The following is a 12,833-nucleotide window of genomic DNA, read 5'->3' on the forward strand; positions in this document are numbered from 1 at the left end:
CATATTATTATAAGGAGAAGTCAGGCCTCTTTCTGCACAGGGTAGGTATGTCTGGCTGGTCAGAAATGACAATTACCGAAGATCCTTGCTAAATGCGCTCCCGTATCCCTCTTTCTTCCCCTTTGTGTTCTCTGAGCGACCGCGTACACGCCTGGAATGCGATGTCATTCCTGCGTGCAACGAGTGTCGTTGTACCCCGTAAAATTTTGCGGCGCGATTCCATCGAGATTGATGAACACGGGAAAATAGTTTCGAGTCGGATCGAGGCCTATTCGAGGGGGATGTTTAACGTAACGTAAACGTAAAAAATATCAGTGTAGATACCTTTGGCTCTTTTGCAACGCAAACATAGTCTCGAAAGATATAATCAATGTTATCGCGAATAGATATTTTTACGTGTATAGTTAACTTTTAATCACTTGGTAAGTTCTAAGGAGTTTTAAGCGTCGTTTGTATTCTACCAACTAGTTAAATTTTCGTCTGAACAAATTAAGAGAAAGACCTTTATATTATACATCCTCGTGTCTATAATTTACTTTCTCCGAACATCGAACCCAATCCGCCTCCGGTTAGTCTTCAAAAGATCAAGGAAACGTCAAAACTGCTTAGCATGCCGGTATTCGCATACCAGCTGAATCTCTAGTATCCTCGTCTCGTATTCTCGTGGTGGCGCGAGGGCCGTTGCCTCGTCGTAGAGATGAGGGACTAAAAACCTGCGGACGCTCCGCAAAGGGACATTTAAATGATGTCGCCGCGGCTCCGGGGGGCAAAAGAGAAAGAGAGCGGCGGGAATAACTCAGCCGGCCAGAGCTTCCTTCAAGCTGATTTCTCCTTCTCGTCCGCAAGGTTAGAGACGAGCTAGAGATGGACGGACGAGAACGAGACGCGGCTCAGTCAACGGTCCACCAGCCACTCTGACGTTGTTCTCGACTCTAGATTCTCCGTTCTTTCTCTCTTCAATGTTCGTTTGCCGCCGCCACGGCTTTTATCCTCTCTCCTTCTTCTACTTGGAGATTCGACTGGAAGGAAGAAGGTTTAAAGGGGAGAAGAGTAGTGGGAGAGACGGGGGCGGTGGTAGGGTAAAGGAGGATGCTAATCAGATGCCGACCGAGGCGGCGACATCAAAAGGGACTAGCGTCAGGCCTTGTCACCAGCTACGAGAACGTCTTGCCGCCGGCCTCGCCTTTATTTGAATGCGCTATCGTCGGGATACGCGACGATGACGAGCGCAACTTTTTTCGATCGACTGTGGAACGTGGTCGGTTGGATGTAGGGGGATGATACGAGAAACAGAGTCAGTTCGGGGTAAAGCGGCGCGGAACGCTGTCGATCGAGCGTTCAACGAATCGTTCCGGGGAACCGAGGATACTTGGAATGTCGAACGATCTGTTTCAGCGAGCTCTCTTGATTAGAGATTTACGGTGGTGGGATCTTGCAAGGGAATCATTGTTAATGAAATTTTGGAGATCAGGCAATTGTTGTCAATATCGTATTACGATAGTGTTGTTCAGTTGTGAAAAAAAGAGAGTAATAACTAGAAAAATATGTGACACGAACACTCGTTTCTTTGTACTTTTGAATAATTGCGAAGTTTCGTACGTCTTGATCGAACGCAGAAAGATCGTAAAATATAATATTCCGCTTGTAAAATGTAAAAATTCGTATCAACTGGAAGAAACTCGTTGGACAAATTAACAGGTATTATCATTTTCCGTAATAAAGTAGTACCATGGAAACTGTCCTGTCTGATACATGTTACACGATTCACTCCTATTTCTCCTATAATTAAAAATAATTTACTAAAAGTAATACAAAGTACAATCACAATTTGTTGCTGATTCGGTATCAGAGTTTCTACAAAGACAGAAACAGGCCAGAAAAATCGTTCTATTTTATTTCACAATCCTCGAGTGAATAGCACTCGACTAGTAGAATCATTCTTCTTCGTCAGACATTTCCTTAAGCGTAAACAGCGTTCCCTATCTAACTGCCTATGTTCCTTTCAAAATATTGAATCCTGCATCATCCATGACCATCGATGATCCACGACAGTTTCAGGAAGCGGATTGAAGCAGCCGCGAGTAACACGTCAAACGCGCGTCACGTGCACATAGCTACGTACACGTGGGGAAATATATTAAGGCTTACGCTTGCGAGCTGGTTAGGGTTAAGAGCTGGGTATAAAGATGTTGTTTGAGGCGTCGGACACCTGTGCCCCCGGCCTGTTGGCTCTGCATATGGACTGCTTCTCTCGCGTCTCTCTCTTCTTCTTTCTTCTCTTTTATCGTCCTTTCTACGGTATCGCGAAGCATCATAACGTACAGTACTCTCTGCCCAGCAACCAGGCGCGCACGCGCGCGCGCGAGTAGACGTACACGTAGTCGTGTACAACGAAGACACGGAACAGTACGTAACGTATGTAACTTGCATTAAGATGCAGACGATGATAAGGACAACTTTACGATCTCACGCTCGGACGATTCATAGCCCGACGATGTATGAACGACCGCCGTTTACCGGTGTTCCCGCGGTATTCTGCCTTGCACCCCTTTGTCCCGACACCGTGCTTCTGAGACCTGTTTTGACTGGGTGTACGCCCACCTAGATGATCGCGGATTGATCGTTCTTTGAAGGTGAGTAAGTGAGAAATTGGGCTTGCAAGTGTTATTGTCGTTCAGAGGAGTTGCAGGTCTAAAATAACAGTTTCCCATAAAACGGAAATTTGTATCTAAAAAGGTAACGCTGTATCGGGCATCGTGCGATAGCTTGCGTTAGCATAGTAATTCGTACGACTGATAAATTATCGCAAGTAGTATTACGCATTAATTTTAACGAAGCATAGTCTCCTATCCCATCAAATACATACATCAGTTTTTGTTTAGTCTATCAGATTACCTAATTACATTAATCGGTACCAGTCGAAATAAGGAGGGGAGAGTCCCAAAAATTCTACAAGATACCTTCTACCGATTTCAACGATGCCCTTAGTCTTCCATGACTAGCACAAATATATACCGAAAAAGTTGGCATTGCAGCAGAATCAAAAGTGCACAGTGCGTACCTTGGGCGGAAGAGCGCAGGTGTGCTCGCGAAATCGCACGAGAATCGAGCTGCCCGTCGGTGGACGATTCCGGTGGATGCAGTCGAAGGGTCCCGGCGTATCCTGTTGCATATTTCACCCGGCAGAACCCTTTTAGTCGTTTCAGCGGGGCTACGGGCGCACGGGCGTGTAAATCAAACGCGCGCTGCCCGCTTGTAAATCTCCGGATAAATACACACCGTGGAGATAATTTACGCAGCCAGTGCATCGGCTCTGTTCCCATTCTCTACCTTTCTTCCTTCCTCCTTCTATGCTTCAGTTTTTCTTCGTTCTTTTTCTACCGGAGGCCAGTCGATTTTCGGCTCAGGACTCGACTGTTTGCTGTCCCGGAAGGCGAGAGCCTCGTCAAGGCTCCTCGTTATATCCGTTTGCGCGTGGATCGTTACATCCCACGGACATTGATACGCCGATAATCTCTCGCACTGCAGGAAATATTAGCAATATATTACGCAGGACCATGTACGCGCGTCTAGAAGACGCTGCCTCCTCTTCTGGAGCCGGGTTATTTGACCGAGCGTAATGAGAGGAATGTTTACCGACACCTTGGGATAATTACCGGGTGGGCAGAGGTTAAGATTTAGAGTTGAAAGGGGAGCAAACGCTGTCTGAGTCGATTCGCAAAGATGTCCAGATCGTTCCGGTTAATTTATAACTTTCGACGACTTCATCCGCCCCGGTTTGCTTTGTATCTCGAGTCACTTCGAGTTTGCTATTCTTACGATTTTTTAATAACAGTGTTCGTTGAAAAAGATATGCCGATCGTTATCGTACTTTGCTCGTACTTTAAGAATCCTAAGCTTTATCAAAATCTGTCTAATCTTTAAATCCATAAAATTCCTAAAGTCCTACTAATTTTTCCAAATGTATAATACGTTCTAAGCTTCTAGCGGATTCTTCAAAAATCTAAATTCCTAAAATTCCAACTCTTACAAACTTGCAAAAAGAAAGAAAAAAATATCTACATTCGTACGAACAATTAGTAGAAGCTCCACAGAACTTGCTTAACTACATATCGTACATTCGAAAAGGTTTGGAAGCCCGCCCAGTAAACCATGAGCGTTCTGCTTATAAAGAGAAAGGTTGCAAGATAAACGGGAGCATAGTACAGCGTCGCAAGGCCGAGAAACATATTTATCCCTAGAAACATATTTCCCGTGCTGGGAACAGGTTCGAGACAAAGCATACATCTTCGATGCACTTTTAATACCGGCGATCCGTTCGCCCGGACATATTTGATGCATCGGCGGATAAGTAGCCGCGAGTTCTCACTTCATTTATCAAGAGTCTGGCCCACCTGTCGACGCCCGCCTTCCAGTCACCGTACGGATCGTTCTGGACACGAGCACGTGTGCATTAGACGGCTCACCGATCGACTGCAGATACAATAAAGCGTATGGACGATCGAATCTAATGGATGATCTCCGGAGGAACGTGTCGGTTCGCGGCTGATAAGATTTCCGGCGTTTTTCATCGGTCCGTAGCGAAATCGATCGTCCGGAGGGATTAGACCGGACGTCGAGTTTAGTTTCTTATCGTCGCTGCTTCATTTGTACCACTTTTCTCGATCTACCACGCGATCTTTCACGAATCTTTGTACATTCATTATGTTAATACGATCATATTTTCTCGAAGGATTTGGAGATATCTAAATAGATTTTCCAATTTTTTCTCTACATGGTTCGTTTATTCGGTGCGTATAAATATTTTTGCGAGCAACTGTTAAAGGGGTCAATTAGAATAATCACACACATAGTCAACAGATGACACACATAATACATATACAACCGTATTTGTACGAAACAACGACACGTACAACAGGTAGAACTTGTTATAAATCCAAATATTCTAACTGAAATAATTTCATCCAAAATAATGCTATTAATCGCAAGTAGAAAATTCCTTCCTTCTCTTGTAGTTTCCATATCCGTACTCTGTTCCCGAATAGAGATTCTAGATCGGTCACACTTTATAGTCGAGCACTAGCTGTATCCAAAGAACCGATCGAGAGGCAAGTACTCGCATTTCTGCAGCTTCAAGCATCGACACAGAGCTCATACGCACTTGGGGTGCGTAACCAGGCGTGACCATCCGTTTTCTGCTATGGAAGAAGGAGCATCGAAGAGGAGGCTGCCGATGGAACGCATTGTTCTACATCGAATCGAGGGTTTTTCGAGAGAAATATCGATACGGCCGCGAGGAGGAGTGTCAAGCCGCCGACTGCGCGGGATGTCGGGTGCTAACCTCTTGATCCTCGATCACGGGGAGGAGGATGACCGCGCGAAACTCGAGTATTCGTGGCCACGGATGGCGATAAATAATACCACAGACTGGTTCTGCATATATCCGCGTGTATATAATCGGACGACAGGCCTTTATGCAACAACCTGGAACGCGTCCTCGCCGCGAGTCGCGCGCTTTCGGTGTTAGATTCTTGGCCCAGCAGGATGTCGACGTTTTGCCAACGCGTTCTACGCTTTTGGCTGACGCTTCTGAACGATATAACGCGCGTGGAACGCTCAAAGAATGTGTTCTTGGTGGAAATATTTGAAATAAGTGAAGTGATAGATTCTCTTTATTTTGGCTCACGAAGGTCTCCATCGATTCGCGATCTCTTTATCTTTTGCCGTTTACGTTTGAAAACGTTTGAGGAAAGGAGAGTTTGGATCGAGAAGCGCGTTACTGGTGCCTACGAGTGAAAATCTGATAAAGAAACGATAAATATTGAGAAGTTCAGTGGAAGAATAAGATAAGTGTATTTTTCCCAAGAACGCGATAAATACGAGATAAACCTTCAATGATTTTCTAAGTCTTTGCGAATGTGTATACAAATTAATATACATGCGTCGACGTTTGTAATTTAATGATTGCGTTATTTGTATCATGTTTTCTTCGAAATCTTTCGATCGAAAAGGCAGCGAAGATTCAAATGAAACAATCAGTGCTACGAGTCTGCCGGAACACGGAAATACAACAGCTGCAACGAGGTCTCAAGGGGATGAGACATTCCACTTTTCAGGCGGCGAAAACTCGAGGCCGATACATCCCGATTCCGTTCTTCCAATTCTCGCAGCCACGATCGTGAATTACCATCGTGCAAACGTCGGATTGGTCGTGCGTCGAGGTAGGTAGGTAGGTCGTAGTTTCATTCTGGACGGGAGTATCGAAACCACCCGCCCTCTCTCCTCTCTCCTTCCACGCCAACGTTCTCCTCGTTCCTCTGGATCTGGTCGTCCCAGGGCCAAAGTATAAGGCTCGTAACACCCTTCACGAATCGGGCGCGGTGCTAACGACTTTTAGATCATTAGTTACTGAAACTACCAATACAATTATCGGGTCTGGATATTTATTCCCTTAATCTTGGCCGCCGGGACTCCGGGCGAGATTGCGGGGCACGAGCAATTCGCCACGTTCCAAGCTATTCTCCGCGTTGTTGTTCGGTGCTGGCCTCGCGCAGCCATTGTGCCGGCTGCTGGCGCGTTTTATACGACGACCTTTATACCGTAAGCTCTTAATTAAGGCCTTAGATTATTATAATAAGTCGGTCGAGGTACGCTGGCTTTTGCAGAAGTTTGATATACTTCCAGATGATTGATGCGCCACGTGATTTTCGTGATTCTCAAATCGATCGGCAGCCTTTTCAGAATCGATTACGGGATCCGTGGGTTATTTAGCCTGCGGCTCCATTGCGGGATCTTGATCTTGATCTTGTTCTTTTGTTCGATCGTTTCGCACGTGATTTGCTTATAATGTTAGATCGTTAAACCTAAGGATGATTGAGGTTTCGTGATTCGTGCTTGGTATAATATCGTGGAAAGGTTGACTGGCAGGTTTTTACATGTCAAATAGATCAAAGTTCTGATGGCCGTATAGACACGACGCAACTTGGAAACTTTTGTGACGAAGCGTAGATTTATATACAAAAGGTACAAGATATGCGCCTGAAAGATAGTAATCGTTTGCGATTCAAATTTGATGCACCTGTAGTTTATCCGATAATCGTAATGGAACATCAATGTCAATCTTTTACTTCCTTTTTCAATTCACTGTTTTTTTTTTTAAATTCAAGTAAGTTTGAATAGATGCAAACTTTTGTACCCAAAATGAAGTGCGCGATTTTATGTCACAATATTTACGATCGAGACTGATATCTCTTTAAATGGTCTACGTCGGTTCACCGTTTCCGATAACGTTGTTAATGCGTTGCTAACGCATGCTACGATAAGTGGTTACCAATCAGGGATGATATTTACATTTCCAACGTGGCGCGATTGCTTTGACGCGTGACTGTTGTCGGTCGTGAATGGCCTTCCTTCTTTGTTCTTGCTGACCGGCGTCGCGAACGTATCTCTCGTTAATTAATCTTTGAAATCAGACGTCTACTTATCTCCAGGCTATATCTAACGCGAGAGCCTCCTCGTGAAGATACCGTGGACAGTCGGACGAACGAGAAGAACTAAAGACGAATAGGAAGTGAAACAGACACATAGAGAAAACGAGCGAAAGGAACCTCTAGCCGTGAGGGTAGCGGCGTTTGCAGAGCAAAGAAGTCATTATATTTTCTCGAAGCGTCGCGAGCAGCTTAATCAAGGTGGCAGCCGAGCGGAATCAGCAAGGACCCCATTAGTTTTACGTTTCGTCCTTTTTTATCTATCCTTCTGCTCTCTGTGCGCACCCTTTCTTCTGCCCTTTCTACGACAGTACGTCCGCTCCCTCGAGCAGAGGGGCTCGTGGGACTCATTGTCCAACCTAATAACCGCAACTTTTAATTGAATTTGCGGCACGAATCAACTTTTGCCTCGTTCAGCTTCGTACTGATTGGCGTCCGTCCTAGTCGATTACTCACCTGCGAAATCGAACGTATAGGGCCTTTGGATTTCTCTCAACGCTCCTTTATGTCCCTTCGATCGAGTTTAGAAGATGGATGAACGAATCGTTGGTGAACTCACGGTAAAATAACGCTTGGATAGCCTGCAAATCAAACGGGAATATGCAGTTCAATGTAAAAGCGTTTACGAGCTTTGGCGAGGGTGCTTATGTAATCGAGTGACTCAGATCGCGGCGGAAGTGCACTAGACGTGAATAGAGTTTGTAATTGGGTTGATTTACGTTAATAATGAATTTCCACCGCTACATAGACCCTGCCTTCGCGGCTTTACAATACTTATCGGCTGCCCGATTTCTCGTGCCCGCAGACGACTGCTTAATTAACCGGAGAATCGCGCCGGTTGCAATTACGAAACTTTCTTTTAACGCTCGCAAACTTGATTTCGAATATAATTTAGAACGAATATAGCACGTCGACGATCTCTACGAATATTCATTGTACGCTCTGCATTTCGATAGTAATACGAATAATACATGGAATTATTAATCATCAGAATGTCGAATATAATCGTTTGTATTCGTGTGCGTGCCTTGTCCGACAATCACGGGAATTTCGGACGCATCGTCGCGTCCCGTTGGATTTGTTAATTTGTTCGTCACGTTCGTGCGGTAGTCGCTAATTCGAGAGGCTAATCGTGGAAGGTGTATGGCAAAAGAAGAAGAAAGAGAAGGAGAAGAAGAGGAAGAAAGAAGAAGGAGAAGAATAGAAAAGGAATAAAAGAGCAAAGGACGAACGAGACGCGACATAGTCAAAGGGAAGAAGGGAAGAAGGGGAGAAAGAGAAGAAGAAGAAAGGAGATGCAAGGGGAGAAGAAAGAGGAGGTGGAGAACGGATTACGTCCACTCAGCTGAGCACGTTTGCACGCACCTGACGAGGAGGGAATCCGTCGGAAGAAGAGAATGGCCGTTAATTACAATACACGATTCGCTTAATTGCATTCTTTATGCAGTCCAGGGCCGATTTCTTTTTCGACGTGTCTTGCGCGAAGAAGTTGCAAGGCCAGTGTCGTCGTACGATCGTGGGATCCGTTGTTATGTTCCGATCTTCCGACCCGTGAATTTCGTCCCCTTGAACTCTCGATCCATCGAGTTTTCACAGAAAAATATGAAAAGACCGACCAGTCGATCGGACTTGCCTTTTCACTCTTTTCCCTCTCCCCTTTCAATGAAAATGATTCTTGACTTTGCCTATGGCTGATTCGTAAGAAAAGTTTGGCTCTTCTTGCTCGTGTTGCTCGTGTAGTAATGTGAACGCGATTTCTCGAGTAGTCATTATTTTACAGTAGCGGATACGATCGTAGATTCTCTGATTCGCTGTTTCCATAAATATTTTGCTCCTGATTTAATCATATTCTCAACATTTGCTCATAAAAGTGGAACCGTATAAATCTGCCAGTCCGCTAGTTCGTCGAGCTCATTGATTTTCAAGCGTCACGGAACTCGGCCGGTTACGAGTGTTTTCCAGGAGATGGCAGGAAGGGTGTTTCCTCTTCTGCCCGGCCTGCCCAGTGCAACACGTGATACGCACATCGTTCATCCCCTTCGGCTTTACTTCCAGAACTTAACGACACTAGATTTGAAAATCGGTATTAAACGCGATTCTCTTTATGACGTATCTTCTATTTATTCTCGAGATTGCGAGGACTTCGAATTTTCTAGATTCAATCCTCTGGATCTTGAGAATTCTTTAATACAATTGATCAACGACCTGATCACCCTTTCGTAGTTGTTGAGGTTATTAGATGCATGTGAATACAAAGGAACGCGTGGATATCTTGCAAGGTAGAAAATATATATTTTAAAACTAAAGTGTAAATACAAAGTTCGGAATATAATATGAGCTGCTCCAGATCCGCACGCTAGCAGTGTTACCCTATGACTGAAAACCCTGAAGCCAACGTCGCCTATCTACTGTTTATGGTTTGCCTTCGACGCGGTCTTTTGTCCATACGCTGTCGATGGCTTCAGTGCTTGAGAAAACTAAAGACCAGATGTAGAGTTTTCTTAAAGTGATGACGACTTCAACAGTAGTAAAAGGTTTTGCTGAAAAATTAAATATCATGTCTCGAAAAGGGGAAGATTAAAGATACCTATGAATTTATTTTACACTATCGAACAAAAGTCGCTACTTTATCGAGAATCTGAGAAAAAGATCAGCTTGGAATTTTGCTATTTTAGGGAACTCTACAAACAATTTTATCAGAGTAGATAATATCATTATTGATATCTTGGGTATTAATTTTGAATTGATAACAAAATTAGAAATGTACACCCCATCATTGATGGAAAACCAGCGCCAACACAACGTACAAAGGGTTAATGTCTTTTTATACCTCTGCCTAAAATTTTAATATGCTCTTGGCATAAAATATAAGTCCTGTCGAGTGTTTGTATTGGAAGGGAAATCTGGGTGCGTTCGCGACAGTATCTTCGCTTATCCACAGCGTGGCACGATCGTTGGATATCGGGGACGTGCTATCGCGGCCGTGCATTCCATCGTGCTCCGTGACACGGTGACGTCACTTCCTGTGTGGAGCGTGACACGTGGTATATCAGCAACGTAGGTGGGCACCGTCAGAAGCTCGGTCGCTTCGCGTCACCTGGTTCACCCGATGCACAGGTGCAACGGTGCCCGTGGCGGAGGAGCCCGAATGCCGATCTAAGATAACACGCTTCTAATCGGACGTATTGCCTATTTGCACTTGGCTCGTGCCGCCGCGCCGAGTCGTTTACCTCCTTCCGAACCCAAGGGGCGTTTCGCGTTCCCACCAGCGATCGGAGTTGAAACACTTGGATAATACTGTAACAATTAAGATGGCAAACTTTTTAGAAATTGTACTTTAAGATTAAAGTATTGAGAAAGTATTGAGATTAAATGGTAAATAGAGTAAGTGATGAGAAGATGAAATGCTTTTAGTGGAAAGGAATGTAAATTCTGTGCTGAAGATTGAAGTAATTAATTTTATCATTTAGAAATTTCATAAGATATATATATATATTTATTTATTTATTTTACGTAAATTGAAAATTTCCAATTTTGGCACTTGCATTGTCTACGTCATCATAATATAATTCACATCATGCGTTATGAGAAGATTATGGGAACAGAAATGTGCCACATCCAATTGTAACAATTATTATACCAACTAATAATAAAAACGCGCTGGTATATATATACATACTTTCCTATGCAAATTTTAGAAATGTAATCGTCAGAAGTATCAATAATCCTTGCTGTTGGAATACAACGATATTATACGCATAGGGACAATACTCCTACAAAGAAACCCACACAGGTATTTGAACAGAACACTTACACAGGTCATACTTATTACTGTATAGAGAGTCGGGTTCAAAATATTTAAGGGATCATGGGTTACTACCTACGTCTAGTCTGAGAGTAACTGGCCAACTATCAACAATTATTGTATACGTTGTTAATTATATCACTCGCTTATATACATTTGGTTCTGTAGTTCTGTTTAATAAATATCACCGAATATTATTTTGACATAAACATTGTGTCTTCCACAGATTATTAATCTTAACTTTAAGATTAAATTCTAACACTTGCAAAGTTAGGTTTCCAACGATCGAATCGAAACGCTGGAATAGACACGTTGGCATAGACTGAAATATCTGGAGTCTTTGTATCAGGCATAATTGGTCGGTAATTATTAATTACATTTATGTAGCATGTTATTCAATAAGCCAGACCCTATAATTTACTTACTATTGAGCATTTCACGCTTCGCAATGGTTTGCTCAATTACTTGCCACGCGGATGCTCGAACGCGTATGCCCGCCATTAACCGTGGAACGTGCTCTTGCATGCATACGCTGTTTCGTTTGCTCGACCCCCTCCTTCCCCCCACGATCGTATCGTTATACACGCACCGATTTTCCCGCTGTACAAAACGATCGTAAGCAGCTGCACTTTTGCGTGAATATTCGATTTCCAACGATAGAATTCACGCAGAAAGATTGCTATTAAATCGTATTCCATTTGATTTACGTCAAATACGAAATGTTGAAATATTATTCATTTGGGATTGTTTAAGACGGTAGTCACGATGGATTTCTATCTACTTTCTCGTAATGAAACGATCGAGTATGTTGAATAGAATAATTCTGTAACATTATTATTATCATCGGTGTTTGAAAATAATATTTATATGTGGCATAATATAATAAACAAGGGAGAAATTAACCGGAAGAAAGAATCGTGGGATTGGTGCGTGACACTGGATTGGCTTAGTATTATCATCATAATACACATAGAATCTGGTCGATGTCTATAGCGAATAGGTATGCTAGACTCGCGTACGATCGTTATCGACGTCGTAGAAAGTGTTTCGAAGAAGTCGTTAATTTCAGTAATTATTCCCTTTCTAACTAATAAAATTATTAATCGCGTACACGCGTACACACATATGGGATCTAGGAAAGAGATCGCGGAGAAAATGCTCGTTAGCCAGGTTTAAATAAATAAAATGGTTGTCGAGAAAGAGAAAGAAAGAGAGAGAGAGAGAGAGAGAGAGAGAGAGAGAGAGAGAGAGAGAGGAGAGGGCAAGGGAACAAGGAGGCATTGTTGAAGAATTTCCAGTTACGTCACGGCGGTAAAATCGCGCTTTTGCCACCGGATCGAAACAATCGGCCGGCTATCTAATAGATTGGCCGGTCGTTTCCCTTTTTTACCTTTCGACATTACGTGGAAAGAAAACAATAAAAAAAGGAGACAAAAATCGCGGGGAAAAAGACCTCGATTTTAAAGAATAAAAGCCGATTGAATTATTTTCGAGGAGAACGCCCTCGAAGCCGGAACGCGCTCCTTATTTAAACGAAAAAG

At 43.5% G+C, this 12,833-nt stretch overlaps 1 protein-coding gene across 1 annotated transcript in view; it reads right to left on the reverse strand.

The window, feature by feature from the left end:
* LOC139989675 (uncharacterized) overlaps positions 1-12,833 on the reverse strand; it is a 102,871-nt gene that overhangs the window by 15,892 nt on the left and 74,146 nt on the right. The window contains 1 exon segment of the mRNA XM_072008170.1: positions 7,944-8,068. The gene's annotated coding sequence lies outside the window, so the exon portion shown is untranslated.

The sequence above is a fragment of the Bombus fervidus genome, chromosome 8 (assembly GCF_041682495.2).
Source record: "Bombus fervidus isolate BK054 chromosome 8, iyBomFerv1, whole genome shotgun sequence".
Classification (NCBI taxonomy): Eukaryota; Metazoa; Arthropoda; class Insecta; order Hymenoptera; family Apidae; genus Bombus; species Bombus fervidus.